Here is a 21,429-nt window from a genome sequence, read left to right as displayed (position 1 = left end):
GAGACGATAGCGGGGGAGGAGAAGCGTCGGCCGACGACGGGCGAGGAGAGACGGCTGGCTATTAAATATGCCTCGGAAAATTGGATTTGAAATTCTTATTTTTCCGACGCGGCTTTTCCGCAAGTTCTGCCTGCTCGCCGCGTTCTCGTCGAATCTTTCGTCTTCCGTTCAACGTCTCTCTCTTCCTCTGTTCCGCGAAGTTCCTCTCTGTCCGCTGGGCCGACATGTTTCATCGTGGCCAAAGAAAAGATACAGCACCGGCCCCCAGGCTAAATACCTGTGTCAGCATTGTTAACGTAGCTGCTACGGCTGACCTAATAGTCTTAAATTTTTACGTTATGTACCCGGCTGGGCCCTGGAGGAACCTTCGGTCCTGGCCTCTCCGACACTTTTTCTCCGTTTCATCTTCTCGCGCTCCCCGACCCTCTCTCCCACCGTTTCGAACCCCTTCAGACCCCCGTCTATCCTACGGAGGAGGACCGTAGAACGTTTTAGACGGGAAGCGTCTAATGGAATTCCCCGCGGCTACAAGCAAACGTGCCAACCGCGTTTCTGCAAGCCACCGCTGTCTATCGCGCCGCGCATATCACGCTTTTTCCGTTTCCCCTTTTCCGTGTCGAAGATCGAAAATCGGCCGCGCGGAAACCGGGATCGGACACATTTCCTACCGTAATTCCAATGGCTTCTCTCTCTCTCTCTCTCTCTTTCGTCTCCTCTCTCGGTCTACTTCTCCCCTCTTTCTTCCTTTCTTTCTCGGTATCCACGGGTCGAGAGCATCGCTAACGTTTCCCTAACGAAACTCGAAACGAAAAAGTTATCTCGTTACCGTGCCGTAATTAATGAGCGTTAGTCGCCTCTGCTTACACCCGTTTCAACGACTCAAAGAACTCGTTAACGAGCCCCGGTTTATTCCCATCGCATTCGGAGCCCGGCCTAAGTCGATCCACCCTCCGATCCCGGCTTGCTACTTCTTTACCCTCGAGCTTTATCGCTTCGCCATTTCGACGTGACAGCGACAACAAAACAACCGCAGCCATGATTTATGTATTGTTATTCATCGCTGTTGGTCGCTCCGCTCCTGCTCCTCTGCTCGTTCATATTTTACTTACGAATTTCTTTCTCTATTGATTTGAAGAAACGTAAATCGTTCTGAGAATTGTAGGCTGAGCAATTTTTTGTTTGAAACACCTCCCGCCGAAGGGTTGAATCAGGTAACGGTTGGGAGGGTCGTGAAATCGGGTACGCGACGAAAACGACTCGTTTAACAAACTAATTGCCGTTCTTCCGGCTCGATACTCGGTCCTCCGGTTTCCTTGGTTCGTTGCGGAGGCGGGCGGCGGGTATCTCGTACCCGCCGGGGAAAAAACTGTCGGTGGTGCTCGCACGAAAAGACCGATACAGGCGTGGATTCCGCGCGAGGCGGAGACGAGAAAGGAGGAAACGTGAGTGAAAGAGAGAGAGAGAGAGAGAGAGGGAGAAGGGACTGGGGGCTGGGCGCGGCAGAAATCCATGGAAAACGGGGCAACGACCAGATATCGGATGCCGGAATGAAAGCGGGATGCGGATGCATCGACGGCACACAGAAAAAGGGGAAAGGGGAAAGAGAAGAGAGAGAGAGAAGCCGAAAAAAGAGAGTATGAGGAGAGGGATATACCCGGCTCGAGAATGATTTCGTGGGCCAACGCTGAAATATCCACTGTCTGCTCGTTAAGCGATTACAACCGACGTACCCTGTTTTACCTGCGGCGGAAACACAACGGTGCAACGGTGCGCGTAACAGATACGAAAGCCATTCACGATCGGTTCGACGTTGCGACGAGCGTCCACGTTGCCCCGTTTTGTATAGAAATGCGGCCGATATGCGGCTAATACGTCACGCGACCGACCGAACAAGCCTGCATCGGACGTTAGTCGAACCCTCACGAACCATGTCTTGAGGCTCTCTCTGTGTAGTCTGGTTCTCCCGAGGACTCGTTTCCCTCCTCCTCGTCGTCGTCGTCTTTTTCTAATTCTCTTTCTCCGTATTCTCCGATGCTCGCGGAATACGTCGTCTGCTTAAGTGATTTTTCGAAATTGAATGGATCGGAGGAAGCTGTGCGGCGTGGCAGCAACGCGGTTCGAATGCCTCGAGAAGGAGCGACAAACTTTAAACGCGTTTTTCTCGGAACTAAGTTTCCTGACGCTGTCCCACAGTTTCCTCGGCGAACCGATTGCTTTTCCCTTTATACCGCGCTTTCGGAGCATCCATCGCCATCGTACCGACCAGAATCCAGTCAATATTTTCGAAACTTTGACTTCCTTCACCGGGGAAAGTTCGTCGAACCGCCGGGAAAACTGTTTCCGAAATTCCTGATTTCGAGCGACGCGACATTTTTTAAGAGAGGTCCTCGGATTTATGATCGCGACAGAGATAGTGGTGAACCATGACGATTGAAAGAAAACTTGGTTAGACTTTATCATGCCATTATTAAAGTCAACGAAGTCAATCAACGAAGATGTTCCATTTGAATAGCTTCCCAGGTGAAGGCTTCCTTTCGCAGATTTATAAACAATCACACGGTGAAGGTTCTGATTGCACATCGACAGATTCAGACAGCCAGAAGACAGATACAAGTGTGTACCAATTATCAGGACTGTAACTTTTGCTATCGTTCTGGAAAGAAATGTGAAATTCAGCAGACGTCCGATCTGACAGTAACAGATCTATACTTGTCCGACTGAATCGGGACCGCGTTAAACGTGTTTATTTATTAATTCGCTACATATGTTTCAATATCGTGCTTCTTTTACTCACTGCTCGTATGCATATTTCATTCATCCATTTCACTGTCTCCGCGTCACACATTGTTCTCTTGCTATCGGGTGAAACGTCGAAAATACATAATTATCTAGTGAACCTTCTTATTTATTTATTTAACTGGGACTGAGGTTACTATTTATTTAGAACCTTAGTTTAAAATGTTTCCTATAATCGTTTAAAATTCGTCTACTAAAGAGCCTCCGACACGGTCCGCAGATTCGAATTCAAAACAAAGTGACAATTGGTGAACCGTGACAGCCGCAAACTGACTCGTACATCGAGAAAATCAACGAAAAAATACTGACAGGAAAAAATCGATTTTTCGTTAAACGAACAGCTAAATTCCAGTTCCCGTTCCCGAGTGTGTCATTCCGAGTCCACATCGAAACCGCAGAAACTGTCTCAACAAGACGATTCCATGCAACGAGGCTCCGATTCTTCCTTTACCTTCCTCATTTCCGCGGAGTTTGTTCGCCGTCTGGCTTCGTTACCGATTGATTTATTCCGAAAAAATATATATCGACGAGCCTCTGCACCGCCGCGTCGGTCCGCCGCAAAATCGTGCCAGATATCGAGCGAAACTTTTTACGGGCTCGCTTCCAATCGTCGCGCAAAGGTTTTGGACGACTTTAATTTCCGAATTGCTCCGTCGCGTCGGTTCGTCGGTTTTTCGCTTGAATTTCATTGGAAATGTAAATAAAATGTACACTTTTTTTACAGAACAATTCAATTTTTGTTTCAATAAGTTCATTGTGCTTATTGATAGTTATAATCCGACACGTTTGACATTCTTTACCTTATCCTCTTCGAGCAACGGCGGTTCCGATGCGACGACGTATCGCTCTCTCGCCACCCGCAGTTCCGTTGCTTTTCTTTCCGCCCCCGTCGCGTCTCGTCGACGACGAAGAACGTCGAGAAAGACGACGGCGACGACGACGGGGGCGAAGGCTCGCAGAGAATTGGTTTCTCCGAAAGCAAATCGAGAGAAAAGGCGAGCGAGCAGCAAGAGCAAGTCGAGCAAGCCGAGCGGGTTGAATTGTTTTTGCGAGGCAAAAGGAGGAGGAAGTTAGCCGACGCGACTCGACGCGACGCTACAATAAAAAGATTATTTCATAATTTTTATTTGTAGTAATTATTTCAGGATTAATTCAACGTTAAACACAGCGTATTCCTCGTGAAATTTTGCACAATAGGAAAACAATTAGCACACGATGGCTAGATTGAAGCTGACCTATTGGCTGCAATAATCGCGTATATCTCTTTTCCTGGCAGAGGCAGCTAATTCTTATTAGAACCAGCGCGCGCTCGTCCGACGATTTTCTGTCCGAGTGAACGGGCGACGTCGCGGCTATCTCGTCCCGACGCTCTCGTCGAAAATTTTCAATTGCTGGCGACGTTTCTTCTCTCGCGTCCACCACTCTCTGTCTCTAGATATCTTTTTCTTTCTCTCTCTCACTCTCCAGATTTTTCTGTCGCTTCTTCTCTTTCGCTCTGGATCTCTCTTTCTTTCGATGTTTCTCTCCGTCGCTCTTTTTCCCTGGCCTTTCAGGCTCGTCGAGGCTCGTTCAAAGTTTCCCGTTTAACCGGACCTTCGAACTCGTTCCAACGATTCGGACTAAGCCCGCTCCGTGCTCGCCGGGCTCGAGTCGAACGTTATCGCACCCCTTCAATCCACTTCTCACCACCTCGAGAGAGGGAGTATCTATCGTGGAAAAGTTGAGGCTCGGCGCGAAACTTCGTAAATTTCAAGCGATCTCGAGAACGCGAGAACCCTTTGAATTTTAATCCCCGCGCGTTCTCTCTCGCTCTGCCGTTTCATCCGTCGTCGCAGTCTCTCTCCACCTTCTCTCTACCACGGTTGGAAAAATGGTTATAGGTTTACGAGAGAGGGATCCGTCGACGCTCCCGTCGACCAGTTGCTCTCGAAAATCCAGCCCGTATCGCGGTAATACCGGCGCCGCTTCCGCCCTGTTATTCAATTTTTCATTTTACCGACGCCCCGCCGTTCCCCGGCCAGATTTACTCTCGTCATTGTGCCGGCCAATTACCGAATGAAATTCGCATGCGAATCGCGCGGGCGCAGCTTGGCGGGCTACGTCGAGGAAACGACGCTGGCTGGACTTTTCGCGGAAATCGCGGGCGCGCTTTTTGCCCGCCGGCTTTTACGAGGGCTGGTGGAGATTCGTGCGGGAAAATCAGGGAAGTCGTCCCCTAATTTTCAGCCAATAATGTACTTTTAATCCCCTGCTTTATAACTAGATGGCGGATTTTATGCATTCGTGAGATCATTGAATCGGTCGAATATATAATAGAAATGTGGAGTCCAATTCGAAATATTTAAGAGCACTTCTTAATACAGAGAGAAAATGTTTGATTACTTTCAATACTATTTTCACCAGTTTTAGTGCCGGGGAGTTCGAGTGTTGACATCTCAATTTTGGTTCCATTAAGGAAATTCCCGATGCGATCGCTCAGCGGGCAATTAACGTGTTAATATATAATTGGACAGATTCAGTAGCGACGTTCAGTGGGATACATTGAATGTCGGAAGCGAACCGTAAAAATACATTCCACATATATCCAAGAAATAATTGATTTAATTTCGTTCACCTCTCCCATCCATAAAAGGAAAATTAAAGATTCGTGAGAGCGTTCCGACTGCGAACCATTCACAGATTCTTTTAATATAATATTTAAACTGCAATAAATCATCGTATTCACTTTTCTCGTACTTACAGCGGAGATTTGAAGCGAACGATTCAAGACAGCCTGGGACATCTATTACTGCATATTGGCGAGAGTGTACACATATTTTATTAATACTAATTTTTTCGTAAAACTCTTCGTTATTAATCCAAAGAATCAACTAAAGTACATGTACATTTCCATAGCGGTAATGTTGTTGAATTAGATTGAAAAAAGTTTCATTAAAATATTTCTAATTTTTGATAAAATAAGGTGCGACAAAGCTATAAGACAATGTATATTTTACGTAAGAAAAAGTCGGTGGAAGATAATGAAAATTTTTTTTTCTATTTAGTAGTATAATGTGTTGTGCGGTATCATCGGCACGGCACATCGACTTCGCCCAGCCACTCTTGAAACTTCTGAAATAGAAGTATTCCTTTCTTTTAAATTTACGATCACTCTTATTTCACTGTCTGTCAGCTTTTTCCCACGCGGCATTGTAGTTATATTATGTAAGAACAAAATTACAAATTTACAAAATTACTCGTGGAGTATATTTTTCAATATTCCATTATTTCTCCGGCCACAACAAATGCTATTAGCGTAAAAAAGCACCGGAAGCGCGTTTACCGAGAAAATACTGCAGAAAAATCACACACACCGTGCTTCGAGGGGTGAATTACACTCTTGGATCGTTTCGTGGAAGAACAACAAACGATCGTGCGCGTGTAATTGCACAATTCCTCGCAATATTTATATTCGTTGTTTATTCGAAATCAACCGGTATTAACAAAACACCGTTGCACGGAGGCTGCAGCGAATCTCGCGTACACGAGAATTCCGCTTGTCCGTGAATGTTCGTCGCAAAGACACCGAAAGTTGTGGACTTTTTGCAGCAGCGTGGGTCGACGCGTCGGTGGTTCGCGATGGAATCGTTACTTTGACCGACGACAGATGAACTTGGGATAATAGGTTGCCTCTCTCGCTCCCTCTCTCTCTCTCTCTCTCGCGGTCGCCCGGTTCGGGTAACTCCGCGGTTGAACGGCGTCCTCGTGTTCCCATCTATCGAGGCAGCCCACGAAAAAAGAGGTTGCTTTTTCACCGGCTAGTTTTTCACTGTAACCATCTCTTTCCAAGTTGTTGGTCTGGAAAGAGGTTTTCGAGTGCGGGGGTTAACGAGCAGTACAAACTGAAATACGCGGGGCGCATACACCGCCGAGAGTGCACCGTCTATACGTAACCAGCAACTAGACGGCCACCATCCTCGGTTATTGGTCCATTGATTTTTGCATCGGCTCCGACGATGCCTAGGCTCGTGGAATTGCAAATATCGATACTCGATGACGGCCCTCCCCGGTCCCCTAATCCCCTCCGGTTCCCACTGAGTTCCGGCTGAATCCCTGCGGCCCCGTTACCAACAAAACCGATAATCCGTCCTCGGAATCTTGGTGCCTTCGTCTCCGCTTTTGTCTTTCGCCCTGTCCGTCCGTCCATCGTTGCGTTTCTTCTTTCACGATCTCCCGCCACCGTTTCGTTCGCGTGTCCCCCTCGAACCAGAATGGTCTGTGCAACTATACTCCCACCCACTCTTCCGATCTTCAATGGACTCGGCTTTCCCCGAAAAGATAGCATTGTCTGCATTCTTGAACGCAACTGTTACCGCGCAGCCAGCCAGCTGCTTTGTAGTCGCCCCCTTGTGACCGATAGTCCGTTCGTCTCAGAAATTAATATCGCCGACGGATCTCGACAGATAGTGTTTGATTACATTTGAGACGTGGACACACTGGCAACGCGCTGTTCCAGTTTGATTAATATACCAAGAGTCATTTGTGAGCCCGTGATGTTGACTGTTCGAAAATCGATCGGGTTTCTGTCTGGTCCGAGTGTTTACTTTGCTTGGGTCCAAGAATGATTGGGTTTGCGTTGACTAGACGATGTTGGTAGCGATTTAAGATCGTTCGTATAGAGTCTGGAACTTGTTAGGACTGTTACAAGATTCCATCGGTTGGTTTGTGATCGAATTGTGTTTGTCTTGATTGTGGTTTGTATTGGTTGGAGAAGGTTGACCATGCTGGTAGACGTGTAAGGATGTTAGGGATCGAGTTTGAAACCTGTCGGCACCGTTCCGATATATTTCTCGACTATCGCAATCTATTCGAAGACTGAGACTTCTTGTGAAATACATTTGCACTAGGAGTGCGCGGATATATAAAGGGGACACTTGGGATTATATCCTCATTTTTTCAAATTTTTAAAAAATTCCCTGCTACGAAAATGTTGCATTCGTTTAAAACAATTGCAAAATAAACGGTGACAAACATTTTTTTTCAAATGACAACATTTTTAGTAGAGATACTCTTATTTTACTAAAAACTCATTATCATCGGTTTGCTAGTTCTAGGTCACTTCGCGTGGAATGGCTCCTATACATTAAAAATGAGAGAAAATTAATTAATCCATTAGTAAAATATACATATGTACGTTAAAATTTTAATAAAGGAAAAGGCGGAAGTCTCATGTGTACATACGACATACAATGAATTATATTGTATAATTTATTTCGAATTTCAAATTTCAAATAAGACTTCTCTCTCTCTCTCTCTCTTGAGTGAATCTCGAGAATCGAACTCGTCCGGCCGATGCCGACTGCTGCTAACCGGCTACCCGATGCGATCAAGCTACCCGAATATTCAGATGTCTCGGGTACTGGCCCGAGCCCGACGGACTTTGTCCGGCTCGACTCGACTGTCGGGTACCCGTAAATTCCGGGAACCCGCACACTCCTAATTTGCACGCATCGTCTAGACGTCCAAGAACCCCGGTTCGTGTCCGTTTGACCATGCTTGACCCCGTCGACCGGCCCGGCCCGCAACAAAGGCATTCTTTCCACGGTAACGATCTAATATTCGCCGATCACTGGCTCGCAAGGATTTAATTAAGGCGTCCCCGGCATCGATAGGAGTGACGGTCGGAAAGTTTCGTCACGGTTTCCGACGAACCGCTAACGAATGTCTACGGAAACGGCGCGGATAAGGAATCGCTCGATCGCAGAAACGCGGATGATTCGGTCTGGCGGAGACTACGATTGGTTTCCGGGGCTCAGCGCCTTCGCCGGAAGTCACGCCAACTGCTACCAGCACGCCACACATTGGCGTAATCCCCGAGACTTGCTTTAACGAAGTGAGGGGTACGGTCTCTATATATTCCCTCGAACGATTTCTTTCGAATTACAATATTATATCTCGCTCAGGCGGAACACCATCGTCTTCTTTTTCTTCTTCTTGTTCTTCTTCGTTGTCGTCGTCGTCGATATCGTAGCGGAGAGATCGCGTTCCAATGTGTTTCGCTGCTCTTTCTCATTTTTCGTTTAAAATGCAAAAGCAATTTCAGCCGACAGAGATTCAATTTCTGAAAGCTTGCGCAAAGTCGGCGGCCTTCGCTCCGGGAGAGTTCTTTCCGGCGCGTTCCTCGGGCCGAGAGTCTTGTTAGAGAGCCGAAAGATTGGACGTGTCATCGATGGAACGAGGGTCGACTTTGGAGTTGACGGGATTTTCGGTGGCCGACCACGACAAACAGAGACCCGATCCTTCGTGCCCGCTAATCCATACGACTCTCCTCTCTCTCTCTCTCTCCCGACTTCCTTGGACGTGGTCTATCTTCGAGCGGCAGCCTGTCCGCTTCGGAACGGGCTTTGACCCCTAACCTACCCTCTCTCCGTTCATCCCTCTCTATCTTCGTCTTCCATCCCCGTCTCCGTCCATCGGAGGCTTTGCCCTCCACAGACGCTCGCGGTCATCCATAAATTCGGATGCCACTACCGACACGATTAATTTACTAGGTTACGAGACCGGCTCCATCGTTTTTCAAACCGTGCATCGGCTCGGAAAACCAATTATTCTTGCCCCGCGCTTTTACTTTTATTGGATAAAACTCCGCCAGGGGAGAACTCGTCGTCCGTACCCGATGGAAATGGTGCAAAAGATTCATCCGAAAATGGGAAAAGTAACCGGCGAGGAACTTTTTACCAATGTATACCGCTCTTTCCAATGCCGTCTCGCGCCGACGCCATCCGTCTTGTCGTCGGACGGAGAAAGTGCTCACAGAGAAAAGTTCGAGAAAGAGAGACGGTGGAAGTTTTGCTCGTCGCCAAAGCGAAAGCATTTCTTTTCTCTCCAACCCGTCGGTGCGCGCTTCGCCGACGGTCTCCGAGTTCCAGCTTAGTTAGCGAAACGCAATCTCCTTCATTGTTCCCGGTAATGAGACGAAACGATAAAGTGGCACACTTTGAAAGTTTATCGAGGCTCCGAGGGTGTGCTCTCGACGTCTCTACATTTTTCGTTCCTACGCCCCGGTTGGTTAAACAGAAAACAACCCTCCCACGGATCCTTCGTCTTTGCCGCTTAACTCATAAAGTCGTAGCCCGTTCTCTCCGACCCCCCCCCCCCCCTTCTCTCTTCCTCTCTGCCTCCACCCTCGCGATTTACTGCTAACTAACGCCGAGACACTCGTACAACCGCTGCCTTCCTCGTGCGAGCGATCACTCCGGGACACTGCAACGCGTTGTTGCAACAACTTCCGGTTAAATCAACTTCTGCGCCGAGAAACCAACGCCATTTTTATTTGACAATTATTCAAATCGCATTGGTGTTTCCATGCAGAGTGATTAAATTGATTCAACCTTCTCGATTTTATAAACGCACCAGTCTCTTTCAGAGTTCGGTGTTAACAAGTTGAGAGAAATGTATCCACTCGTATATCCAGCCGTTGGTGCCGTAAATGTGTAAAATCCGTACTCCGGTTATTGTACATGAGATAGATTTAATATCGTTGATCTGGTGATACATTTCAGCCAAGAATTTTTATATCTTCTAAATGGTAGATAATTCCTTTGAGGTTCCCCCTTCACTCTTTTTATTCAGTACAGTCTATTAATAGGATTTCCAATGGTCCTGCTCTATCAAAAGGAAGCTTAAAAATCGCCTTTTAAATTAATAATCCCGAGAGAAATTATGAGAGCTCGCTACTCGAGGTGAATTGCTGGCACTCGGATGAAATTTCTGTCGATATCGAAACATTTGTTGAAAAATCTTCACAACTGTTCAACCTGGCTACCTCGCCTTTGCTAAATGTATCAATTAATACATTCAATACCAACTGTGACTTTCCCGTTTCCATCGTCCTGTTCCTTTCAACGAGAAAATATTTTTGTCATCGAGTATAAAGTGTACTCGATCTTTAAATAATTAGGTTTATACATTTGGAACGAGTAGGAAAATGCAGTAGCCGCAAAATCGCGATACAATAAACAAACGCTGAAAAATCCCGGAAAGAGGCGCGGAGAGCTCTCGAAACAATTGTCGACGCGGTGGCGGGGACATCGATTAAATGATAATCGACTCCAAAAACCAGTGCTTCCGTCGCATCGCGATTAAAAAGCGAATAATGGTGAAATAATAATTTTTTGCCCGGTGGAATTGAATGGAGTGGCAACTCGTTCGAATCCCGCGGCGTTTTTCGCCCCGGTTCATTGTCTCTGGGGGTTCCGTTTGCTAATTAATGTTTCCTCTTACCCGCGTTCGGTATTTACCGGATCGCGTAACGCGTTTACTTTATTCCTCGTGATCCTTAAGCGCCTTAGCTTCCGTTCGCGAACGTTTTCCGGCGCGGCGCGCGATAAAGGCGACATTATTATTGCTGGGCGCGTCCGCGGCGATGAAAGGGAGATAGAGAGAGAGAGAGAGAGAGAGAGAGAGAGAGAGAGAGAGAGAGAGAGAGAGAGAGAGAGAGAGAGAGAGAGAGGAAGACGAGAGAAAAAAAGGGAACGGGGCCGGGCTACCCGTGAAAGTATTAGAAGCGACCAGAACCGGGAACCAAGCGGGATTTTCTTAAGCGACACGGTTTTTCCGGTGGAAGGTAAACGCCGCGAAATAGGGCCGGATATTTTCCGCGGCATCTTTACGCTCGCCCATCCCCCTTCTTGCACCACCACCCATGACCCCTCGTGTCGGCGACGCTTCCTATCCAATGGTTCGACGATAAAGCCGTTCTCCCCCATTAAAAACTTTAACATCCGAGAGCCGACCAGTTCGCCAAGATTGCGCGGGACAGTCGCAGACGCTCCGAGCGAAACGTCGTTCGCACGCTCGTTTCGACTGTTTCCACAGGCTCGGGAGACTCTAATTAAACTCGAAACTGCGAATCTTGTCTTTACCCCCAGGCATTGTCCGAGAGACCTCGTCGATCGCTGTGTCGCGACCCGTCCACTGAGAATCCACCACGATCCCCCGCTATTTCTGCTCCGAAACCTCGTCCCTTACGCCGCTATTAGACTAGGCCACTGCTGGCACCATCGAATTGAAGAGCTTCAATAAATCGGTCACTGGCGGCACCACCAAGCGTTTATTCCCGTATTGTAGAAGGAAAATGGCATCAAACGAAAGTTTGCTTCTCCATGCTCTTTTATTAAAAAAGAGGAGGAGAACGAATCGGAAAATGCATATACATCCGATGTTAGTTTCAAGGGAAGACAAACGATTATATTATTCATTGTTTCGTGATTTTTTCGGTATTTTCGAATGTCAAAGCCGTCCTTTTACGAGCTCCTGGAATACACAGGGTGGAAATTATAAAGCGTTACAGACGAATATCTCCAAAAATATTGACAATACGCAAAAATGTTTCAGATGGAGGTTGTTCAGTACCGACGGGGATATCGTGTGGTGGTAATTTTATTTTTCCCAGTGGACACTCCAAGGTGAGGTGAAGGTCAACTTTCTTTTTTTAAATATAAAGACTTTACTACATTTTTATTAGCTTGCTTTTCTTGTCTGTCTGTCTGTCCGGTACAAATTTTGCAATTGATTTTAACCTTTATACCATAGACCGATAGAATATCAAATCCTGAGTATAATAGTGTACTTCATATATCCTAAACCTAACAGTTAACGAGATATTATTCAAAGAAGAAAACAAATTGTTTCAATAATATCTCGTTAACTATTAGATTTAGGACATATGAAGGTCAATACATTTTTACTCAGAATTCAATAGTCTATCGATTCATGATGCAGAAAGTAGGTGTTTCCATTTTAAAAAATCAAGGTGACCTTCTTCCTCACCTTCAAGTGTCCATCGGAAAAAATAAAAATCCCACCACATGATATCCGCCTCTGATATCCTCACCTTACTGAATCAGCGCGTGCAAAAATTTATATCAGGTTAGAAAGGAAGTTCTGTCGTATTTTAAATAAGCTTTAAATTGCTTGTAAATCAAAACCACATGTTGATAGTGAGTCATTGGGAAACAGCAATTTGTTAAAAATAATGGAAATTATATCGTTGAATAATATTGAGCATATCACAGAAGAAAATGATTTTCATCCGATTAGAATTCTTCTAAAAAGAAACAAATGGGGAGCAAAAGGCAATGAACAAACTCTTTTCGCCGCTTCGAGTGTTAATGGGAGGAAACCCATCGGATTTCACGCTCGGCGAATGTAACGAAGCAATTTCGACCGGTAGGATCTGAAACCGGGTCCGTGGACCGGAAGCAAGTGTGTGGCAGGTAGTCGCCGGTCCGCTGAATCGACAAAGAGCAAAGGAACGAGATTTCTACGAGATCGAGCGTCTTACGAGCAGGCGACGTCGTTTACGGGAGCTCCGTGCGGAAACGGAACTCGAGTAATCGTGATCGAATCGGCGCATTAGAGCAGGCAGCTCTCGTAATTAAAACCCGACGACTCGGGCAGACGACCACGACGACGACGACGACGGGGCGAACCCGATTTCGCGATTTCGGCCGATGAAAATCACGGATGAGCAGCGACGAATGCAATGCTGCGACTGGTGCAGCACTGCGCGACCAATCGAACGAAACGAAGCGTTCGCGTAATTGGGGGTCTCGCGTCGCCGATTATCCTCTGTAAAAGGTCGATAAATGTAAATCCTAGCAGCCATTAGCCGTCGATGGTGCCGATATACGTCCTCGAATAATCATAACGTCCGGCAATTAACGCGGCAGGCCGTTCGACCGATCCGGACAGACCGGATCCGCGAAATATCGACGCGGCCGTATTTGTTTAAATTATATCCTGCAGCCGCCTAATCCTAGAATGATCCAACCGGACCGAAAATGTCGAAAAAACATCCCTCTGATTTTATACAATTTTTTCAGATAAGTGGAGCGATGTTTTTCAAATATTTACCATCCGGTGAGTTGAAGGAGCTGGGATTAAAGGGAGTTTGCTAGATAATTATGGCAACGGAGTACACGGGAGAGATCGATTATACATGCCCGCGGCGATTCCTCGTGAAATAATGAATCGAAAGTGCGGAATAAAGTTTCCCCATACGAGACCTCGTTCTCGGGGTAAATTAGTTTGAAAACTGAGGGAGCGGTTAGCGCGTCTGACCATGGCTGGCCGTTTCTACTGGCGCAACGCGGCGCAGCAAGCTCGGCGAGTTTCCAACTCGTTTTTCTCGAAACGGGAGGGCACCGATGGAAAAATTTCATTCTATGTTTTCGACCGGGTTTCCCGCGAGCAAATCTTTGTGCCAGCTGGTTACCGTTTGATCGCTCAGGATACCGACGTAATAATTTGCGGATTCTAGTCAGCGGTAAACGGACTATAAAAGATCAAGGCACTCTCTCTCTGCCCGGTCGCCGGGTTCTCTCTTTCTCCGTTTCCCCGCGGAGGGAATTTTATTAGGCAGATTTTGCCAGATTTTCCCGTCGCTCTTTTCCTTTCAAAAGGGACCGGCGAAGCTGAAGCCTCCTCGCAGACAAGCTTCGGCAGCCAATATCTTGGAGTGCGACTTAGCGTTGATCCCTCCTTTATATCCACTGAATTTAAATAATGGAGGCTGTGCTAATTCGACGCCAGCGGTGGCCAACTAAGCGATAGCCTCGGAGAGGAACGCCCCGGCCAGAAAAATCTCGTCCCGGATTAAGATTTCGTGGACTAGCGGGTCTCGAGATTAACTAACCGACTTATCCAACAAATAAAGACTCCGTTACGGAGGTGGAGACGAAGTTTCGCCGTTGTTCGCTTTAACGGGCTCTCACAGGCCCGGCCCGACCGTCTGCCCGCGCAAGAAAAATCTATTCTCATTATCGAAAAGTTTCGACGCGTTTCGCGAGCTAATTCACGGCTATTCCCGTTCATTTTCGCGCGGCACCGTAGCGTCGCGTTGTCGCACGATCACCACAGAGCGCTGCGGAATAACAGGAAGCTCGGAGAACGGTCGGCGAGGTCCGAAACGGATACAGAACAGATGGCGGCCTGATCCAACTGCTGTAACTCGTTATACGCTGCGGTCATACCACCGTGATTACCTGCACGAGCGAACTCGGACTTCCCGCTGAGTTTCCCATTATCGCAGCCGAGTCCGTGTAACCCTGAACTTTAATCGGCAACCTATCGTTCCCAGGCTTTTTATTAACTGCAACTTCCGACCGCCTCCGCCGTCTCCATTAAAATCCCCGCGAGAGACGGATTTACAAACATATCGCACCGATCATCCCCGAACTCGGATAAACTGCACGCGACGCGCCGTTTCGAAGGTTTTAGGGTCAGCATTTGTTACACCGTTGCAATTAATTTTAAAATATTCCCTCCCTTTTTTTAAGATTTCCCTCCAACCATCAAGATATAAGTGGGAGAAATTCGTTTTTATTAAATTCTGTTTACACAGCGCATTATAAAAGTTCTCAGAATTTTTTGCAGACTTACGGAGGTAGCGTACTCCTCACTTCGCCGGTCGGGCTAATTAGTGTAAACTTTTCGCAATATCCCGGAATTAATTATGTCGACTTCCAGCGAAAGTCGTTTGTTCGCATTATACTTTTAAATTTAATAAGTTCGCTACAGTTGTCGCGATTTTTCAATGCAGGGGAAAACCACGGTTAAGCGTGCTCTGAAACTGCTACGGCAACGTCCGAATGATTTAACCATTGCATCCGATACAGCTGTTCCGAACATGGTAGAACCGAGGAAACTCGAGTAACTTTCAGCGTGGTCCACGTTACCGCGCAAATCCGGAGAGAAATAATAAAATTGGAGGCGCGATCGAAATTAGAATTATATTATACATTAGAGAATTTTTTCCGAACAAACTTTCGCATTCCCTCTCGAATAAAGCGGGCCGTGTAGCGAAAATAAAGCACTCGGATTATCATTGCAAATAATCTCCCTCGGAGCCCGAGACTGCATTCGCGAATCCGTAACTTTTCGACAGCGGTGCGGTGATTCGAGGAGAACTCGAGCTCTCTCTCTCTCTCTCGAACGGATCGTCGGAAAACCGGGCGTACAATCGGGCGCAGTAAAATGAATCACGCGCTAATTTCACGATAAGGCGGGGGGTTGGGGGCCACTTGAAAGGGTCAACGGAGATTTCATCGAAATAAAGTGGAAACGCGGCCGACTGCGCTGTAACAATAATATGACGCGACAGGGACAACGTGCGCCGACGTTCTCTCGGGCTTTTCCGGCTAACGACTCACTGGCAGCGAGTCAAGAATTAACGTGCACGTACTCGAAGGGTGTTCATTGATTCCCGTTGAAGAAAAGGCTGCGCTTTACGGCGGAGGTGGATGGGGAGGACGAAGAGAAGACTGCCGGGGCAGGAACGAATTTCGTGGCAGTTCGGGGGAAAGTTTCCCTTACGGAATCGAATGGAATCGCGAGGATATCGGGTCGTGGGACGGGAGAACGGTACGGAGAACGGGACGTGGGGTCGAAAACGGAGGAACGTAGAGCTCTCGGGCTGGAGCGGCAAGCAGGGTCGGTTACGACTAGATCTCCCTCGTTACGACGGAAAATGATTATTCACCCTCTTACGCTCCGCCCTGACACCGGTGCTCCGGTACGTGTCTCGTCTGACGTTGAACGAACGTTTCCACTTAAAGACGGGGCCGGCTTTATCGTGCGTCCCGAGTGGAACGTTCCGTCCAGGTCGGATTATCGCTCGATTCCTTAGACCTAATCCCGGCGTCTTCGTCGTTAGCCGGTCGTGAGGAAAATTAAATACGAGCCCGGAACGGGGACGACGATTCTTGCCATCGTCTCTCCGCTCGAAATACCCGGCCCGAAGCCCCGACGGACAGCTTTTCGAACCAACCGGGATTTTCCGGGGTAATCCCATTAAAAATTTGGAAATGTTTGCGGCCCGCTTGTCAGTCGAACGAAAAAGACCAAACGTCGCGGCAATAGTCCGCTGAATGTTGAACGTGCGCATGCGAATATTCCGCTATACTTTATTCCGAGTTTGCCCGCGAAGCTCGAGGGGACCCGTCTTTATTATTTATCGCGCGACCCTGGCAACGTTCAGCCGCCCTCCTGCCAGTCTCTTGTCAGTACTGTGCTCGTTAACCTACTCCGGATCCTCTACTTAGTCTATAAGAATAATAGTAATCGCGATTCCTCGCTGCTGCGAGATTATTATGATCTGCACAAAAGAGTGGAGACAATCGCCGCTTAAGAGAGAAATGTTTTCCAGATATGAATCGCGCACGTTCTCGTGTTTCCGAATTTGTTTATAGAATGTAGAATTCTCTCCTGTTTCTCAAAATACTATGCGGACTGTTCAAAGCATTTCTGGATCATCGAAATAATGCATGGTGCAGTCCATGCAAGCTCAGAGAGGGTCTAAGTCATCGCTTCGCTGGTACTTAATTCGCTTGCAAAATACAGACCACAAAACTGTGCTACTTTGGTCAGAACCGTAGAAAAATAGACTGCACTTGCTAATTCTTATCTCGGAGACTACCTGCCCGTTTAAGACGATTCGTCGTTAATTCGGCTTCGTTTGAAAAAATCAACGGATAAAGTAGATCGTCTGGTTTGCCAAAAATAATGTTCTGCCAGAAGGATGAGAGAGAGCATTGCTGCCTGCCGCACGAGCGAAAAGCTCGACAATTTGGTCGAAGGGCCAGGTGGACGCTCGATACGAGGTTCCATGGTCGATGTAACGGCGCCACGCCTCCTAAATGGAATCTTGAAACATCGTTATGTTTTCGACGGCTGATCCTTCAGATAGTTATAGTTGTAGCCATACGTAACAACGTTGTACACTGCACTTTGTGCTAAACTGTAGATAGTTTGCGAAACTTGCATAACGTTTAGGCAAGTATATTGGCGAATTTGGGCAAACTTGCATGAGCCGAAGCTAGTTTGCGTAGTTTCGCCTCGAATCCGGCGTGCCTCGTGCTCTGTCCAAGCGTGCGGAGAACCGATTGAACCCGACAGAGAACCCGAGCGGCCGATTGTGTCCTCTGCTCGCTCGTGCCCCTGTGCAAAAACTATAGCACGATTCGACGAACGGGAACGATTCTTTGATCGTTCGAGGCAAACGATTGTATCGTTGCTGGTCTGGCGCCGTGCGCGCGGGATCGCAAGCGGCGAGACTCGACGCGACAAACAACTCGTTGATTACGAGGCGTCGAGTGAAAGCGTCTCGTGAAGTGGCAACTGGCGCTGTCAGGTTGCAGATACTCGCCGAATTGCTTCGCCAGGCTCGAAACCGTGCGGTGGCAGCCTGACGCGCTGTATAACCAACCGAAGAAAGGCCATTTACAGTCTTCCACAAAATGGGATAGGCCCCCGAACAATTTTATTCATTCGAAAAAGAGCATTCTAAATTACTTTAGATTATTTTGATTATTCAAAAAATGACCAACAAAAAGTAGTTCATCTTTAGGCACTTTAACCTACGCCAGACTACAACAATACATTTGTCCTGTCAAACCACTCCCGTATAAATCTAAGAAAACCTCGATGTAGCACACGGACGCTATCGCTTGTTAATGAATAGCGGGGAGCTAATCATGACGTAATTTACGTAGTGTAAGTTTTTCTCTAGTGCGCAGGGGTAAATCAGATCGGCCGAGATTTATTAAACCGTCGCCAATGCTTACGTTCCGTCGGCTATAGAACGGATTTCCCACATTTGCATACCGTCTACCTATCTATTAAGCGAGCTGGGAGTCGTGCGATTTATCGAAGAGAGAAAGAGAGAGAGAGAGAGGTGGGCGAGGAGAGAATCCTCGGATCTATTTGCGGATACTTCGCGTGGGGAAGGAGCAGGAGGCTCTGAAGATGGCGGATGGAAGCGATGGCCGGACTAAAAAAGTAACGAAGTCCAAAATGTTTTTCCCCTGCCGGACCGTCGAGTGCTCAATATCTATGCTAATCCGGTCCACCGCTTCTTCGCCGCTTCCAGCTACACTCTCCTCTCCGCGCGTCACTCGTATCTCTTATCTTTTCTTCCCGTTCTTTCGCCGTAGTTAAGCGGACGCGAGCGACGACGCCCGAAAATATGGAGCCGGGACCGTCGCCAGTATTTTTCTAAACGCGAGAATCGCATAATTTTCGCTTAAGGTCGTGAGTTCGAAAAAGCTGAGGCATTAATTCTCCAACCGGCGTTGCAAGCCAGCCGGCCGTCCGCGTTTCTTCTTGTCATCGTAATTTTCCGGACGGAACACGGGCGATACCTTGCGCATTACTGTTTGCTGTAACAACCCAGTCTTCTTTTCTTCGTAAACGTTTGCTTTTCACCGGCGGATATTATTACTCCGCTTCCGTAAACGTTTATGTATCGGCGAATTACAGACGGTGTATCCCGTGCCCTCGCCGATAGATCCTCTCGCCGGGAAGACGAGTTTTTCTTGGCCCGCGTGCGCGAAACGAGAAAATTGAAGCCGGGCTTTGCTCGCGCGAGCGTTACCAAGCTGTTCGCGTGAGAGCTCGTCGCCGGCCGGAAAAACTTTTGATAACCGGGATGCTCCCTTCACCATGATCGTGGCCCTAATACCGTAAAACAATCCCTACCGCGAACCAATATATGTTTTTACCAAGTATTCGACCAGTATTTGACACAACTTCTGGTTTAATTTAATTTCTGGCGAACTAAATTAGTCTAACTATTCTATGCACGTCGGATAAATTTTCCAACGTGATTTCCACTGATACAGAGCCTCGCGCGAAACAATTTTATTCTAATTTAAAGTTTGTTCATAAAATTGGCCCTACCCGAACGAACCATCGTTTGAACACGGTACTACTATCTCCTATACAATCTCAGAGCCCCCATACCCCGTGGCCCCAGATTTCAAGTAGATTTCACGGTTTCCCGTCCAGCTCGGCCATCGACTCACCGGTGCCCGACGTGCCGCATTAGTTCTAATCTAATCTTCTATTCACCGTTTCCGTGATCAGCGTCAACAGTACAATGGAAGGCTGATTAAAGCCACGCAGCTCTCGCCGCTATATCGAAAGCCAGGCACCGGTGCGAGCGTTGCTACAATTATTCGTGCGCTTTCGTCTGCGTTGCCGCGAATCGGAACGCCGCGATGGTGACCTCTGGCGGCGATTGGGCTGGGGTCCTCTCTTCTATGTGGCTGTTCGAGTCGTTTCCGTTTTTTCGGCCATTTCTGCAGGACAAGGGATGTACGGTCCTCGGTTCGTACAATTTACGACGTTTGCACAGCAGCAAGACGAGAGATCCCCGCTGTCTGGCCTGCGCGAATCCTGTGCAAGTATGCACACCAGCAAAAACAACTGGAACGTTCCCGCCGGAAACGAGCTGCGATTCGCAAAGACTAATTTTGATCGACAATTACAAACGACCGCGACCCTCCCGTTTCTTCTCTGCACATTTTCCGAGACCCGTATTAGTATTCCTCTTTTGGGTTTAAGAAAATATCAAAGACAAGTTTGAATTATTTAAGGGACCAGAAAAATGCTATCGATTTCACCGTCATATGCTCTTAATCAGGAGCAAGCCATACCGTATAATTACGAATAAATTATTATTAATCAGTCTGTCACAGTTCAATCTTTACGTTACCGATATAAATCCAGGCATAAAATCGATGTACACTTTCTTCTGCTGCTTCGATTTCCGAAAAAGTTGTAACGCGGCATCCACCCTGAAACGAATCATAGCGCGAGGGGTTAATCGCGAGTGCAATTGCCGGTGCTTTCAAGCGTTTCATCCGACAATCCGTCCACGCCCCGTGTCCATCGAGCGGTCCTCGTCCTTCTCGTTCTTCCGCAACGCGGATCAGGGACGATCATTAGCGCGGATGCCCCGCAAATCATTAATACGATTACCCCGTAGGATAACAGTGCGTGAAACGTATCGCCGCGCTGGACCCGTGAGCCTCTGGTATCCGACGGGGAAACATGCGAGCTCGACGAAGGGAATATACGCTAATGAGATTTTTTGGCCGATCGCGCAACCCACGGCCGCAGTCGAATCGATGTCAAAAACGCGGTCGCGGGAGAGAGTTCGACCGGGGGCTTTGCTTTCGGGGAAACAAATGGATCCCTCTCCGGTGAAGGAGGCTAATCGATAACAACCTTCCCTTTGCTCGTTCAATTTAAACGTTTCACGGGCTCCGCAAGATGAAAACTCCGATACCAAGAGCATCGCGATTGTCTTTGAGCGAAACGATTGATACACTTCCCGACGATAAACTGTGTGCGCCCGGCAACGGCGAACAACACAAGAGGCACGATCCTCCTCCTTCTCGGAAAATTAAACTCTCGGATATCTAAAAATTCCCCGGCAAAGGAGATCGAGCGAACGCGAAAATTCATAGCACCGTATTCAGTGGGAATTGTGTCTTCCAGTTGAATTATTTACAAGGACGTGGGTAGATCTGCGGTATGGAGATCCGTGGAAAGGTCCCGAGATCGTGTAAGGAGAGCCCGGAAATAATTCTACAATGTGTACAGTGTCTACAATGCAGTCGGCACTATTGCTCTTCCGGAACACCTACCGTGTGTCTGCTTTTAATAAATGTCGTGCAAGCACTCTGAAGACGTCCCTCTCGCTACAGCATGGTATTGGGTTATCCAAAAGTACCTTTAGGATGTTGAATGAGAATATCTGTCAAACGCCATGTTTGATTCTTGTCACTTTCTTGTATTTCTAACCTG

General features: G+C 47.6%; 1 protein-coding gene and 1 long non-coding RNA gene across 3 annotated transcripts in view; one reads left to right on the top strand and one right to left on the bottom strand.

Moving 5' to 3' along the window:
- Lar (tyrosine-protein phosphatase Lar) overlaps positions 1-21,429 on the top strand; it is a 413,198-nt gene that overhangs the window by 88,105 nt on the left and 303,664 nt on the right. The window lies entirely within an intron of this gene.
- Positions 11,202-21,429, bottom strand: part of LOC143215361 (uncharacterized) — a 74,313-nt gene continuing 64,085 nt past the window's right edge. Inside the window, exon 3 of the long non-coding RNA XR_013010361.1 lies at positions 11,202-21,426. This is a non-coding gene — a long non-coding RNA (uncharacterized LOC143215361). The remainder of the gene's footprint in view (positions 21,427-21,429) is intronic.

Source organism: Lasioglossum baleicum, chromosome 13 (genome assembly GCF_051020765.1).
Source record: "Lasioglossum baleicum chromosome 13, iyLasBale1, whole genome shotgun sequence".
NCBI lineage: Eukaryota > Metazoa > Arthropoda > Insecta > Hymenoptera > Halictidae > Lasioglossum > Lasioglossum baleicum.
The sequence above is the reverse complement of the archived record's forward strand: the minus strand, read 5'-3'. Positions and strand labels throughout refer to the sequence as shown.